Source organism: Nyctibius grandis, chromosome 13 (assembly GCF_013368605.1).
Source record: "Nyctibius grandis isolate bNycGra1 chromosome 13, bNycGra1.pri, whole genome shotgun sequence".
Taxonomy (NCBI): domain Eukaryota; kingdom Metazoa; phylum Chordata; class Aves; order Nyctibiiformes; family Nyctibiidae; genus Nyctibius; species Nyctibius grandis.
Window position 1 is genome coordinate 9312352 of NC_090670.1, and position 15994 is coordinate 9328345.

General features: G+C 47.2%; 1 protein-coding gene across 2 annotated transcripts in view; it reads right to left on the reverse strand.

Moving 5' to 3' along the window:
• Positions 1-15994, reverse strand: part of PLS3 (plastin 3) — a 52555-nt gene that overhangs the window by 25011 nt on the left and 11550 nt on the right. Inside the window, exon 1 of one of the 2 annotated variants that reach the window (XM_068411952.1) lies at positions 8094-8161. The exons of the other annotated variant lie outside the window; for it this stretch is intronic. The gene's annotated coding sequence lies outside the window, so the exon portion shown is untranslated. Of the gene's footprint in view, positions 1-8093; positions 8162-15994 lie in introns of those variants that run through there. 2 annotated transcript variants of the gene reach the window in all.

A 15994-nucleotide genomic window follows, 5' to 3' on the forward strand; every position in this document is an offset into this window, starting at 1 on the left:
ATAACAAAGCTGTATATGAAAAGGTTAGTGGGCCACAAAGTTACAAGTTGACAGGCACTGCTAAGCTCCCAAAGCAATTTTACAGTTTTTTTGCAATGGAGAGGTATTACATCAACATTGGCACACTGGGCTGTGGGGCAGGGGAGCTTCAGTTTTTTGTTGTGTGTTTGGCGGGGGGGGGGGGTTGTTTGTTTTTAATAGCTGAGTCTAAGGCATTCAGAATCATGTTTTTCATTCAGTTGCATTTTTAAACAAGAGGCTTTGTCTTCATGGACATAAAAAGCCCTTTTATCACACTGGCATAGGGATCACACACATCAGCTGCCTCACTCGAAGTCCTGTGGGGACGCAGCACCACACTGCTCACGCCTCACCACATCACATTCACTTCTACCGCGAGCAAAGTCTCTGCCAGGACATTCAATGACAGCCAGAGACAAACTCCCATTTAAAGACCCATTTTAGAGGGAGGAAGAGAGAAGAAGGGGAAAAGAGACAGAAGTCAGCTAGTGATCCCACACCCATTTTACACCTTGGTGACAGATGGTCCATCGGTCAATGCACACATAAACAGAGTGTATAAGGAAGTAATTCCTGCTCCAGATCCCTTTTGGCTCCTGCCTTCATCCCTCACCCCATAGAAGAAAAGCAAAGGCAGCTCCGTAACACATGGATGCACAAGAGCAGCTTCACAGAAGAGAGTGGCTGGCAGACAGTGCAGCCTGTTCCTGTCCTCTGAAGACTTCACTTTGTGCTGCAGATCAGAGCTGTTTTAAGTGCATCTCAAGTTTTCAAGTATCAACAGTCCCAGAGAGGGGCTGTATAAAGTTTCTTTACAAACAAGTTTTATAGCTTCTAAACATGCTGGAGTCACTGAATCGGGGTTAGTTTATTTGCTCTCCAGACAGAACTGCAATATGGGCAGGTCCAATAAAGCTGCCTCAGCCCGTGTGTTTTAACAGCTGTAAGCCACCTGGAGACATGCCACTGCAGCGGGGACCGTCACCGGTGGGATGCCTCCGCTCAGCACTTCCAGCACAAGTGCCAGAAGCTAACCAGGACATTTTTGGTGGATTAACTGCTCAGACAGAAACTTAAAAACACTCAATCCCAGAGAAAAAGTCCCCAAGACTCTTCCCCAAGAGGGGAAGCCCTAGGAGCTGCCTCCTGCACAGAGGATGGGTGGAAAATGGCAGGGGGCGGGGCGGGGGGGAAGGAGCATTCAGGTATTTGCACATCTCCTTGAAAGCTGGAGGATTAATTCAATTTTGAAAGCACACGGCAACCAAATATTTCCCGACAGCCACTTGAACACTTCCAACAGAAACAGAGATGGAATTTGCTGCTGATCCAAATGGAAGAACTTGCTTTCTTAGCAGCTCCGTGTTCCTTTGAAAGCTGAAACGCTCGGTCCCTCCCAGACCCGCCCTGTTTTAGTATCTCTACAACTGACTGATTAACAGCATCAATTTGTTTACTCAAACAGGCAAACGCTGAGACACATTGAAGTGTCAACAAAAAGGTATTAATTTGTCCTTTTTCCATCCGATCAAAAAAAAAAAAAAGAGCAAGCTAGGCCTCGTCTGGAGCAGTGACTCACCCCAGATGTATTCCCCGTGTCAGAGGAACCTGTGGTTTTGCTGCTTTTTCATGACAAAGGCTCCAGACATGAGAAGGCAAGTCAATCAGCACTAGCTAATTAAAAATACTTCAAAACCCGCCTGTCTCTGACCACTAACCGAGCACATATCAGTCTTGCGTTAGGAATAACGAGCCGGACAATCAGGCCCTCGGTCCCCCGGCAACCCACAGCAAGTGTTAGAGCCCCCAGGGCTTGTGGCACACAGCACTGACGTAGCCACCTCACTAATTTGGAGGGAATCCTGGTGATTCAGCTGACGTGGGATCCAGCCCCCAGGCTTCCTGTGGCTCACCCCATCCTCCTCTTCCTCCCTGTTTTGCAGGTAGGGCTAGGCCATGCCAAGAGCTGCATCAGAGAATGGGGTAGCCGTCCGTGCTCCCCTGCTTCCCTTGCCTCATTCATCCCCCTCGGCTCCTTTTGCAAGATGTATGAATCTCTGTCACCACAAAGTCCTTTCTAGCCCTCTGCTGCAAGGGCTTCTATCCCATGGCCGCGCAAACCCCCTCCATGGGGCCAGCAGCATCATGCCCATCCCGGCATGGCTCTGCAAGCTCCGGAGCTGCTGGGGCAGCCCAGAGCAGCCACTCTGCTCAGGGCAAAGCAGTGAGGGAAGCAAGTCACTGGTGAGGGATGAAAGCCTGAGTTTTCTTTGCATTCCTTCCCAAGTGACTGGGATGCTGCAGAGGATGCTACAGGGATCTCCTGACACTGCAGGAACCCTCCTCCAACAGGCACCGGCCAGCCCTAGGCTCCTGCTGCATCTGGAAATGCTTCCAGGCAGGAGAGGGCATGTATACTGCCCCAAACCCCATCATCAGGTGCACCCAGCAGCTCTGCTGGCTCCTTTTTCTGGTCCAGTCCAAGCAAAGCCTTTGGGGTTTAACAGACAACATCTTCAAACTTGACAGCAACAGGAGGAAGTGAAAGCTTGCGGTGCACAGGCTTGGTCTGATGAGTCCTCCAAGATAAATATTTACCACCACTTTGGGGAGAGGCAGGGAAGTTTAGAGATTGATGGCCTGTAAATGAAAACCTATCATGCACTCCATCCTCTCCTGCTCATAATCAGTTCGTGTGCTTCAAACAATGTTTTGTTCATCAAATTCCTCCAAGACAGCACCCACTCGTTACGTGTGGTTATTAGCAAACACCAGGCTGCTGAAAGCACATAAACTTTTATTTGGCAATTACCTTCCAGTCATCCGTCAGAGGCACAGGCTGAAACCAGACCTATGCTACGCTTTTGTCTTTCCACATGGTGAGAGGTGTCATCCTGATAAGAGCAGTGATTAGGAGATGCTACTGCATCCGCAGAGACTGCACCGCTGCAGTGTCTAACACCTTGCCAACAGCGTGATGCTGCTACAAACCACTGTTCCTCAGAAATTACTTTGCTGCTGCTCTTTGCACGAACGTGGTGCTCACGCACGCAAAACATGGAGGTGTTCCTATCGACTCAGTTAGCTGTTTCCCCTGCCTTGGGAGGAAAGGGGCATGCAAAGCTTTGAGCAGGTATTCTTTGCAGTGCCACACTTGGAGAGTAGCTGCATCTCTCATCTGTGGCTCTTCCCTTCAACCAAGCTTTCCCAGCCTCATGCACATCAGGCTCAACACCGATGAAACTACAGCTCTGCTCTCAAGATCTGCAATGCTCTAACTATGGAACAGCACTGGGCTGTAACACCTGCAAAGCAAACACCCAAATCCAGCTTTATTTCATTATTAATCCAGCTTTCCTCATCCTTGCACAGCACCAAACAACCCACCTCATCAGGCCAAGGACGAACTACACACAAATTCAATTTTAATACTGATTTTCTCAAGCTTATCTCGCTGTTTGAATTGACTACCTCCCACCTCCCAATTCTCCAGCTTCCTCACACAGTACATCCAGTACAGAGTACACACTTTGACTCGTCCATGCTGGTTGTGTAGCCCCCCAGCTGTTATACAGCCACTTGCTGCATCACAGGGAAAGGACACAGGACCGCAGATAGCAATTCCTACTGCACAGGCACCTTACGGCTCACTTCTTCCCAATCCCATATAGGGATTACCTCCAGCTGCTGTTTTTGAAGCATCTCTAAATCAGCAAAAGTCCCATTAGTGGATTTTGCTTTGTATTCTTTCAAATCCTTCAAACTGTCATGCTGGGAGAGACGGGCTCCTTGCTACACTAATTTTCACCTGGGAGCAGTCTGTGAGATTTTGCTCCTGTTGTTACACAACTCACCGCTGCTGCGGGGGAAGAATCTGTCAAATCCATCAGGAGCAGAGACATATGCTGGAGTTAGTCACTGCACTTGGCTTGCCAGTGGCTCTTTCCAGATTTGGAGGCATGTCTCTATGGGTTATCCACCTTCAAACACGCACTTTCCTCCAGCAGGTCCAGGTTAAAGACCCAATTTCTAGCCAGACCTGGGTAGGACGATGCCAGAGATTTTTCTGAACAGCATTTGGGTAGATGCCCAGCAGGGATCTGGGCTGCACAGGGGCAGTGTCACTCCAACTGTATGGGAATAACCGCAGCAAACCAGTTTTCCTATGCCTTCTGCTTAGACTTTAACTGCTGCCCCAACATCCATGGACAGCCTGAACAACCTGATCCTTTACTTTTTGCATGCTGGTCAAAGTGTTTTCTCTCCCTTGAAGACAGAACCAGATTCACTAGCTTCAATTACCTTAAATCCTTATTAAAAACAACTGCTGATCTATCAGCCAATTCACATGCCTCTGACTCCCCTGCAGAGCCAAGGAGGCTTTTTGGGGTGCAGCCAGGCCTGGGTAATGGTCAGCATGTTCAGCACCTTGACCCAGAACTGAGCTGTAGCCAGTATCCACAGAAAACCCCAAATCAGCACCAAACCCACTCACCGCATCAAATAAGAATCAGCCCGTTGCTAAAAGCCCAGGAAAGCCACGTCCTTCAGGGCAGCATCCAGAATACTGAAAGGTGGGGATATGACGCAGAAATTTGTAGGGATTTGAGCACACAAATCTGTCTCACAGATACAGAAAACAGAATGATAGCAAGCAGCTGAGGATGCTCAGCCACATGATATCAATTGCCCAAAGGCTGGAGGGGAGCAGAAGTCAGAGTAACACAAATGCCTTCACTCCAGCTGCACATGGGAGGGAAAAATAAGCTTCCCCAGTCCTTGGTGCAGTCCCCCCCAACACATCCCCATCCAGCGCTGAAGGACTATGAGCCAGAGCTGCCTCTGAGGCACATTAAGGGGTGACATGCAATCCTGGAGTACAGTAGCTGGATGTTTGCTTACTCTCTTGACCCAGCATTTACTACGAGAAGGCTGAACAGATGGAAACGTAAAACTGGTTTGGGACTCAAATGGAAGGGAGAAGCACAGAAAGCTTTCTGCAGACCTACAGTCTTCTCTGAAGGCTCCTGACGTGGAAGACCAGGGCCAAGTGGATTGGATGGATGGTCAAAGCAGGGACAGTGCTGACTTTCAAGGAGAGCAGCTGCCTGCTAGACCTTGCAGCTACACTCACACGCCCATCACGCTGCAGACTCACAGCTATGGCGTACCGATCTCCTCGCTGCTCCAACTCTATTACATGTATCTACAGAGCACTTACAATCTGCAGGGCAGAGTAGAAACCAGATAAAATACTGCTCAAGGCACCAATGAATCAGTCCTTAAAAGCCTCTTTGCCAAATACTTCTCCTAAACATTGCGTTTTGGCACATTTCTGGTTTTAGCAGAGCAACTACTCCAGGATTAGAGCACATTTGAGACCATAACCCGCTAGATTGGTTTAACTCACTTTTGAATTTCAACAGTTTGTTCACACCAGTGGAAACAGAACAGCAATATTCCCCATTAACTAATTAGTACAACATGAAACAGGTGATCCTTTCAAGACCTCTCAGGAAAGGAAGAGCTGAACACTCATCCTGCCTGGAACTTGCAAAAGCAAATAATATTCAGAGATAATTTAAACCTAAGTGCAAGAAGGTAAAAGAGAGGGGAGGTGGGGGTCAGATGTCAGCTAATGGACACAGACTCTGAAGGCTTAATTTAAACTCCTGGCTCAGGCACAGAAAAATCATGCTAGCCTCTCAGGAAATTCTTATTCTGATAGTGACTTTCATTCTTGCATAGTCCACCAAATAAAGAGCAGCATTAAACACTTCCTTCTGCTTATTCTGTTTCTTAACCATAAATGACTTCAAGAAAGGACCCACCTCTTACCACCCAGAGCAAAACTCTGCATAAGTCATACCTCATTTTATGACGGGACTCTCAGAGCAATGGTGGGAAAGCCAATGGCTTCCCTACCTGCATAAGCAAGGAGGGATGGGGATCACAAGGCTCAATCAGTGCTAATTTCCTTCCCCAGAAGTGACTGGGACCTGCTTGCTGAGACCTGCAGGTTACCCTCAACGTGCTTTAAGCATGTGTCCCTCGATTTCCCAATATTCAGCCCAAAAAGAGCCCAGCCTTATGAGGGCGAGCTGTAGACCTCGGCCTGTGCCCTGGCCCCTGGCAGCTGGATAAAGCCCTTCAGAGGCTGAAGGGAGCTGAGATCACGCAGCCCAGACCCATCTCCATCCCCCCAGCACCTCCAGCCTCCGCTCTCAGGTAGTGCCTTTGCTTGGCAGGTAAAGCAACTGATATTCAATATGCCACGATAAAGCAAGAAGTTTTACTCAGTCTGTTAAACTTCCCTCCCGCCCAGGCTGGGGAATCAGCTCCATCCCTAAATTAAATCACAGTACAGTCACCGCTTATTCAATGCCAGCAAACAAGCTCCTGCAAGCCAAACGCCCAGCATGACGGTGCCGATCCCTGACGAGATGGACAATAGGGAGTTTCAGCAATTAATTTTGGGAGGGTGGGTTTTGTGCAACCTTTTAGAAGGTACAGCTGCGGTCGAGCTATTTTGCAGACTGCTTTATCAGTCTGAAGATAAACAGAGCTCTCCTGAACTGGCACAGCCAGGGCTGAAGTCTGTGCAGCCCAGCAACTGCTGCCCAGATGATAAACATTCAGAGAAGTGTGTCAATGAACGATTTCTTAAATAAGAAACAAAACACTAGAAACTACAAACCATACTCTAAGCGTTGGAATTACATTTCAAAAGTTTCTTAAAAACCAGGAATTTCAGTAACTGATCTCTTACTAGAAAGAGTTACTGATAAAAGAAGAAAAAAGCTTCTTCCATCTACACCGTGACTCTTGGATTTTGGACAAGCATTAATAACCTCTGCAAAGTGCACCCTAATTAGCAGGTTTCAAGGCCAGGCAGGATCTCCAAGATGCATCCAGCACCCCTGGAGCCAAGCACTAACTTCTCGTTGGGTCCCTTCAAGCTGCTTTGCCACCTTCTCCTCAGCCAGTGCCCAATACCCCCAGGACAGATGTAACGGTTAGAGAAATGTGTGCACTGTAAACAGCAGGCAACCTCATCGCTACTCCAAATTTCAGGAGAGTGTGAGATTCCTCCAGCTGTGGAAATGACTCTTCACAGCCAGATGTTCTGCAGAATAAATGCAGGGTAAGAGTAAAATAAAACTAAGCAAAACCTCAGAGCAACACATTCAGTATAAACAAAATCAGGACACGAAGCAGCTACACTAGATGTGTTTTACAGGTTTTCAAACATGTTAAGTCTAAGTTTTTCAGCACAAAAAAATCAGCATTTCAGTCCAATACTTAAAAGTACTTGGTATACAAGTGCTTTAGGCAGTAGCGACTGCTAAAGCATTTGGAGAGAGTCAACACTGGCTTCCAGCATCAAGCACAGCCAGCCTTTACCAGAAAACACAGCAAGCAAGATAAACTCCTCAGTCTGGAAACAAACTCCTGCCAGGCTGTGATGCCACGTGCCGCTCCCACTGGAACAGCAAAGCAGCACTCCGAGCCCAGCTTCTCCGGGTGAAAGACCCCAAAAAGTCAGGTAGCCAGCAGCCTACAGCCATTTCCCAAAAGTACTCAGAGCCCCTCGCACTTACTGCAAGGTAAATGTTTTAACACTTCTACCATGCAAGTTTAAGCAGTTCTGCTTTTTAAAAGCCTGCTGCAGACTGAGATGGGGAAAGACGTGCCCCAGACTAAGATTTCTGGGGAGGCACACCCTCAGTCCTCACTTGAAAAATCAAATACTCGGTGATGCAAAGTCAGTCACAGCACTTGCTGCTGCTCTGTTTGCATGCGCTGCTCGGTCAGGTGCACAGATAAATTTCAAATTTAAAACGTATTAAAACCTGAAATTAATCTTTTCGTTCTGCCTAGAGCTATTTTCCTTTAGCTAATACAGCATTAGGACTCGCCAGACATTTTGCAGAGAAAATAAAAGCAAAACAAGTCCTTGCAGGGCAATCTCTGGCATGGGCTTGCATCCACGCAGCCAGCCAGAACCCTGAGCAGCAGCCAGCAACACGAGTGGCATCCTAACGTCAGCTCACCCCAGGAGACACCCTTACCTTTCCTCCTCTCTCGGAGAAGGCAAATCGCTCCTTCGTCCTGCCCGAGCGTTGAAGCGTCTCCCACGCCCACGGCACAGATCTGGACAGCCAGCATTCCTCCCACCATCCCCGCCCAGCAAATGGGAGGTCGCTTCTCCAGAGCCACAAAAGGGATGTGGTCACGTAGCAAAAAGATGCATTAGAAAGGCTATGGGACGGGCAGCTCGAAGCATCACATACATACGGGATGGCAGGGATCCTCCCCAACAACTAGCTTTTGTTCTTTTGTTGCTTGGCACTTGGGAACAGGAGGCAGTAAGATACAAAGCTTTTAGGTAAGCAAACTAATTTTTTTAATCTCAAAAAAAGAACTCTTTTACCTTTAATGTTTTAAATTAAATGCATTTTGCATTGCTAGCTCTCAGCTTGTCCAGCCAAACAAGCGACATGGAGCTTGTATTTTGTTTTATGTACTTATTTTATGGATGTCTTTAAAACCACCAGAAGCTCATGAACAGAGCAATGAGGATCCAGACCTATTCAACCCCAGTTCACACTGAAGGCAGATGCTACCCACTATTTCACCCCACAGTTCCTAAAAAAGAAAAAAAAAAAGTTGTCTGAATGGGTGGTAGTTACAGAGTTTAGAGCTGGTCCATATTGTAATATATTGCATTACCTCAATCCCTGTCTTCTCTAGAGGAAACAAGGACAAGACATCTGCTACCAACCAGGAAGACACAAGCAACAGAAATATCATGTACTATGTTGTTGCTGATGCAATGCATGGGAGCACAAACAATCACCAAAAAGGTTAAGTGGGATTTCAAAACTATAACCACGTATTTCAGAAATTTCTATTCCTATTAAGTCCATAATGTTTGAGCCCTCCCATAACTAAAAGGAAAGGATGTCATTTACTAATAAACACAATACTTGAATTAGTGAACTCATGACCATTCTAAAAATTAAAAATGCTTGACCAATAGGGTCATTGGGTTTTTTTGTTTCTTTTTAACAATGACGTCAGCCAGGAAAGTGAGTCATCACCCAGTCCCATTTCTTGGGTATCACCTGAAAATTTAGCTTCCAGCTGTAAAGTTTCAAAAGAGGTATTAAAAAAAACAAAACCAAAAAAACCCAACCCCAAACCCACAACCTGCCAGCTTCCTCAGGATGGTAGATATAATAGAAACCAAAATAGAGGGGTTTATGCCCAGAATTGCAGCTGCAACTTAAAAGGAAAGAAGTTGGCTTGAAAAACACTTTTGCACTCCACCGATACCAGCTTGCCTGCACATCAGATGGGGTTTAGGGGAGAGCAACTTTGACTCTGCTCTGAGTTGCATCAGCAACCGGCTTCAGCATCGCATCAGCCCCTGGGTGCAAGGAGCCCATCCGGATGCTTTGATCCAAACCAGTGACTGCATCCAGCCCATGAAATCTTGGGACAAACGTGCAACAAAACCGAAGAAACTTATTTCAGGAAGTTTAGTCCCTTCACTTTTCGCTCTATGTGTGAGCACATCGCACAGTACAAATTCATCCTGTAAGGTTTAGGAAGTACTGAGGCTTTGGGGCTTGACAGGTCCTGGGGAGAGCATGCCAAAGCCCAGCTCCCAAACTAGGTTGTGACTTCTTCTGTCAGTGGCAGAGCCACTGCAGGAGCAACGTCTGCTTTTGGGAGAGAAAAGAAAAACCTGCTCTCCTTGTCTCTGGCATCCATGTTGCTGGGATAGAAAAGCAGCACCCGCAGGTGTGCAGGTGGCAGATTCACGCTGCAGAGGCAGCCACCTAAAAGCCACCAGCCCATGGGTCTTCAAACCTCCGCTTACTCACTTTTTCCAGGTAAGTATAATGCAGCCTACAGGGCTAACAGCTATTACTGTTCTCTCTGCAGGGAATGGAAAGGGCGTTGCTAACCACCGTCATCAGTCAGCACAAATCCTCAGTTGTTCCATGGTGACGAGAAGTTCATCTGATGCACGCACAGTTCATGCAAAATACCTATCCTCCACATTTGCAAAGGATCAGCGATAGCCAGTTTTTCCGTAGCTTTAAGAGCACTCTGCTCTCTGAATACTCCAAATCCAGTCCTGTCAGTCTAACCTGCAATTACACTCAAACCTAAAATAGGACTTCGGCAGTGCCAGCACCACTCATCTCCGCGTCATGCCCCAAGACTCGCCGCACCGGGGTGTGGTGATGGCAGGCAGTGTGCGCACAGCTCCCCGGGCACTCCCAGCCCGCTTCCTCAAGGACGGCTGGTCACACACTGCTCCCCATGCTCTTCCAAAATAGGAAGTTGTACAGTCAAGCCAGTATAACAGTGCATTTTCCTCTTCCTCCCTCTTTAAGAAGGCCTTTTAGGGAAGCACAGGATGCCAGAGGCGCTCAGAAGTTGCTCTGCTCAGGTAAAATGTCCGCTCCTCTGCACAGAGCATCAGGACCGAGGTTTATGCACCAGGAGGACTTGCGGCACTGACGGGATTCCTCCAGCACATCGTTTCACAAGGACGCATCTCCTCCCCAGCTCCAGCTGCCAAGTTTCGCTGGGAGGCCACTAATACGTATTTGCCCTCCAGAGGTTACTCAACAATGGCTGTGGAAGCAGCAGCCGCTACCTTCCAGGTGACAAGGGAGCAGAGAGGGTAAATCCAGGAGTCACCTTGTCTCTCTCCTCTCACCACTAGCCCTCAAGAACAGACCCCCTGGGAAAGCTCCCGGGAGGAAAGGAGCACATCCAATGCACTCGCCTTTGGCTACAATAGGCTGTGCAGCCCCACTGCTCTCCGCAGTGAGTCCCACCACCCAGGAGAGGACAACTACCTGCTCCTGGACACCAGGCTTTCCTGCCCACTCCAGAAGTAGTCTTCCACCCCTAGTCAGCAGTTGCAAGAGATGCCATGCTAATATTAGAAGCTGTACAAGACAACTAATGAAACCCATGGCAATGCACAAGTCCCTGGGCATGCTACACCAGCCCTCGTGATTTTTGGGAAGGGTTTTGCCTTCAGGCACCTCTAGCTCCTGCCTAAAAAAGATGTTTGCTAGCCAGCTCTACTGTCATCCAGCCAAGAGACTGTAGAGCATGCTGGCCCCCTCCAGCATCCCCATGCTAGAGAAACCCCCCATGGCCAGAGGGCTGAGCCACACCAGCCCCAGGAGATCCGAGAGCCAGCAGAGCATCAGTGGACCTCGGTGGGCCTCCGGGAGCAGCACAGGTGGCTCACCCTCCTGCCTCTGCCTGTTCTGCCTGGCCCTGCATATCAAGCATTTTCAGGAGCATCTTCCCTCCTTTTAAAAAACAAAAGGAGAGAGAAGGGGCATGGGGACAGGACAGGGCCAAAAGAGTAACTATCTGGAAGAGCAACCAGGTAATCTAAATAGCCTACTCCATCATCAAGAAGACACCACACTTTATGAGCCAGGGCTTCAGAGAGCAAAACTGAGTGCCCAGCCACCATACCCTTTTGGACTGGGATTAGTGACCAATTACCATATGCCAGATGCTCCTCTCCTCCAGTTCTGTCCACATTCTCTATTTTAAAGATCACGATTTTAATGAAATTATGCACAGATGTATAGAAGCACTCTCCCCTGTGCTTTTTAATACAAATTGAGATTTTATGTGCTTCTTGCCTTCACCTTCAGTTGCGACCAACTGCAGAGTACATTCTGTCAATGTAAACAGCTATAGAAGGATTTGACAACTGAGGAACAAGAATTTGACCTTAACTCCTCAATTTATCAGTCTTTTTAAAGAAAAAAAAACCATCTTTGCTAGATTTCTCCCCTAAAAGCTTCCTGAGCTGCTCTTTCAGCAAGCCTGGCATCAGGAAGAAAGCAAGATATTAGTCAGGCTCATGCTTATTTAATAAAAAACTTGCATATGCAGTAGGGACTGAAAGTTAGTCTTTATTTAAAAAACACTTGCAAACTAGAGTAGGACTTTGCAGTGCAAAACAGATCTGAGGACTTGCCCAATTTACCCTGTGCTCCAACAGCACTCAGCTTAGTAATTAATTGACTCGTTATTCACAGCTTAGAGCAGGGAGCCACGAAGTCACCAAAGAAGTCAGCAAGTATGCCCAGAACACTGTGCAAAGGATATCTCATGTCTCGCTGTTTCGTAAGGAAATCAGAGGCTCCACTGATGTCAGCTCCAGGAAATGAGCCACAGGCAGATGATGCCGGAAGCAGGCTTTATATTTAGTACTGAGTCACCCACTTTATTAAATTCGAAAGACACAAAAAGTGGGTGTGGAGAGGGGACACGTGTAAAAAAAATGAACAAGTTATTCCCTTAAGATCATGGGCAATGGGGAGTCTAGGGTTGGGTGGGTGCTTTTTATAAAGGGAGAGAGAAACTAAAGATGACCTGGGAACCCTTTCTGCACGTTCACTGGAAAAGCTGTTGCCAGATCTGCTGCACTTTCGAGGGAAGAAGACAGCGACGAAGATGCTGCAGGGGTTTGCGGTACCACTGGGGTTTGCTCCGGTCAGTCCCGCAGGCAGGTCTCAGGCCTGAGCAGGGCACCACCAGTTCTGAGGCACTTTCCCATCCTTTCTGCTACATAACCCACAATGAAGTGCACCTCGCACCTATCACGCCACAAAGAAAACACTTTTCTTTGGACAATTACCGAGGCATGTGGTGAAGGCTGATGAAGATCGAAGCACGCAAAGAGGAGCTGACCTGGACACACAGCAAAACTCCACCCAAGTAGGGCAGACATCACTGCAGGCTGCCATCCAAAGGCCAGCCTGTCCCTCTCCTCCTCCTCAGCATTTCAGTCCCCTCATCCCAGCTCGCTGTGGGGTCAAATGGACATCAGCACAGGGAAGGAGGGGCAGAGCAGAAAGGGACTGCTCTTGCACAGCACCCCAGTGAGACCTGCTCAGCCACACCACAGACCAGACCACTGGAGAAAGGGTGGCACTAGGTTTGATAGGAGGGTCTTGCAGGCACAAACATACTTTTCCAACTTTCACCTCAGCTGCCAGGTCTGTCCATCACCCAGGCTAGTCCTTGACATGGCTTAGGCAATCGGCTGGTCACCAGGAGAAGACACTCTAGATGACTATCCACCTTAAGTCACTGCTCAAGGAAATAGTGCTCTATACTAGAATTGCACCACTGCGGAACACAAGTGACTGTCCAAGATTTCTCAACAGAGAGGCTGTTCTGATCCATTTTCTGGCAACATTCAGTTTAGACACATTTACAATTGAGAAGTGTAAAGCATTCATGTGGACTGCATCCTCATGGAATAAACTTCAGGTTAATTTGAAAACTTAACCTGCAATTTAACAGTAATGTAGTTCTTTGTACTAAGGTCTTTTGACATGCAGAAAAAAGTTTTAAGAGACACCAAAAAACAGTCCTAACTCTACAATACAAATGACAGGAGCACAGATTTGTTCACAAGAGGTTCATATTTTCATAGAAGTCTGTCATAAGCCTTTTCACTTTCTGTCAAAGATAAATACTGTGCAGCCTGAGCAGCAGCAACAGCTCTGCAAAGTTTTCAGATACTTGAGACAGACTTTTCCCCTGAGAAGACTCACTTTCCAAATACTAAGATACGAGAACATAAATACTGTTACCAAAGCCAAACACTGTATCTCATTTTGGTTTAAAAAGTCAACAGCAAACAAGAGCTATCTCTAATGCCAAGCACTACCAGTGACTTGCCTACAGAAGCAGCCCATTAGATTAGTAATAAAATTGGTGTAATCTTCAAAATAAGATTACAACAGCAAAAAGGATGTGGCTCGAAAAATAGATCCATGGAGTGTAGCAAGACTGGCAATTATCCAGAACCAGAGGTCAGGGACTGCTTAATATCTTCCATTGATACGCAAGAAGAGGTTATACCACTGCAGTCACAGCCTTCTCTGACCAGCAAACAGATATTTAGCCAACCGTTGACCACTGTCCAGACCAGTCTGCTACAAACCGCTCCTGGCTAGTGGGGAGGCTGTCGGAGACTGCCACTGGGTGGCTCTTCAGTCCCACACAACTCATCCGCGGGTGACCTCCCACTATAAAAGTTTTCAGTGCTGGCGAGTCAAGGCAAAGCTGGTACAGTCACAGACCAACCTGGGCAGCAGCCCATACACCCAGCCCAGCCTAAGAGGATCTTTAAGGAGTCACTGGCATCTCATCTGGACATCCTGCCAGATGCTGGAGGCAGAAGATTTTGGCACGCGGCTCATCATGTTGTGCAAGCGGGCTACAAGTTCAGCTGTGTTGAACTAGTCCAGAATCTCATCTCAAGGGACCTTGAAGCTCTTCCTGGTATTTAGCTCGTACCTGCATTTGTTGGCTTCCCCCCTAACTGCTCCTTTTGTCTCAGACCCCAACAGAAAACCTTCTGTAGGATGGACCTGCTGGAGAGGCTAACTTCAGGGGCTCCCACAACTATTGCACTCTTTTCAGATGTGTAGAAAGGTGAGGCAGAGCTGGATTACCACTCACACATACACTGAAAGTTGTCACCCATAGCCTTCAGGTCTCTAGAGTGCAATCTTCACCATACAGCTCGTTACACTGTTAATTAGTAAGCTGTCTCACATTTTCCAGCCCATAAAAAACAGCTACTAGCAGTAGACTGATCTCTATGCTGTGAAGCCAGTCTTTGCTTTGACTGCAGATTTCTTATACTCGTCTGTTGCTGCTGCTGAGTTTAATGCTTTATGAATTAGTATTAAAAAAAACCCTCATCCTTCCAAATTAAATATATATACATGTCTCTCTCTACAGATCCTACATAAAGCCAAGACTAAGCAAGGCATGCTATTTGATAGAAGGCATGAAGCAACTTTACAGCTCAGGCAGGAGAGGAAGATCTATAGCTGGGAGCAATAACACCACAAGGTACAACATGGATTACACCAAAGAGCTCCACATGCTCATCAGGAATATTAGCTACGAGTGTTACACATGAAAGGGCAACGCACTAAAAGAAAGTGCAATACCTTGCTGTGTGCCAAGTTGATATCAACCCAATGCACAAAGCCTTAATTGCTAAAGTGAATTATTGACTGGTACTGGTTGTAAAGGCTCTTGCATAACAGGGGGTTTCAAGGCCATTAGTGCAGGGCAGAATCTTACTCCATTTCATGGCTTTCCAAGACCTCTTTATAGAGACCTTCAGAAGACAGGGAGCAAAGGGATCAACTAAAACAACCCTACATAACCCAGAAAAAGGCTATATACCCCTTAGAGAAGGGGGAGGCAGAGAGGGAGGCATAAAAGGTCTTGCCATTAGTGATGGATCTAACTAAAGTAGGCTGGGTGCTGCCATAACCATAACTCCAGGAGAGTTACAGTAACTTCCAGGAGCCTCTTAGCTGGGCAGAAGCAATGTAAGCTTTTCAGGTTTTCAACAAGAAGCCTGACTATGCTGCGTTGCTTGAGCATTTGGTTTATATAAAACAGTGGCAAGAGCCCAGCTGGAAGTTAGATCAACAAGAACGTTAAAAAGGGGTGGGCAACAGAAGGGCAGGATTGCACTGGAACCTCCCATTCATGTCCCCAAGGAAAGCTTAGTCCCAACCTCAGTCAAACAGTGCAGAAAGGAACAGGCCAAAGTTTAGGTCAAACATTAAAGCCACTTATTCAAACTGTTTTCAGAAGGCCTGTTTCTCCTCTCTCCTTATGGAAAGGTGAATTCTACCTAAGTGAGGATTCAGAAACTTGCTTATTACTTTCAGGAGCACTGAGAAACATGAACACATTTGCAAATGTATTTCCATTTGTTCTCTATCGACCTCCTTCAAAATGTTGCTATCTCAGAAGCAGTTCTTAAAAGAAGGGGCCAACCTTCTCCCTGCTTGTCTGCGCAATACCAATCATAACAGGATAACTTGACGTACACCTACAAACACCTTATGTATTCCCTAAAATAAAG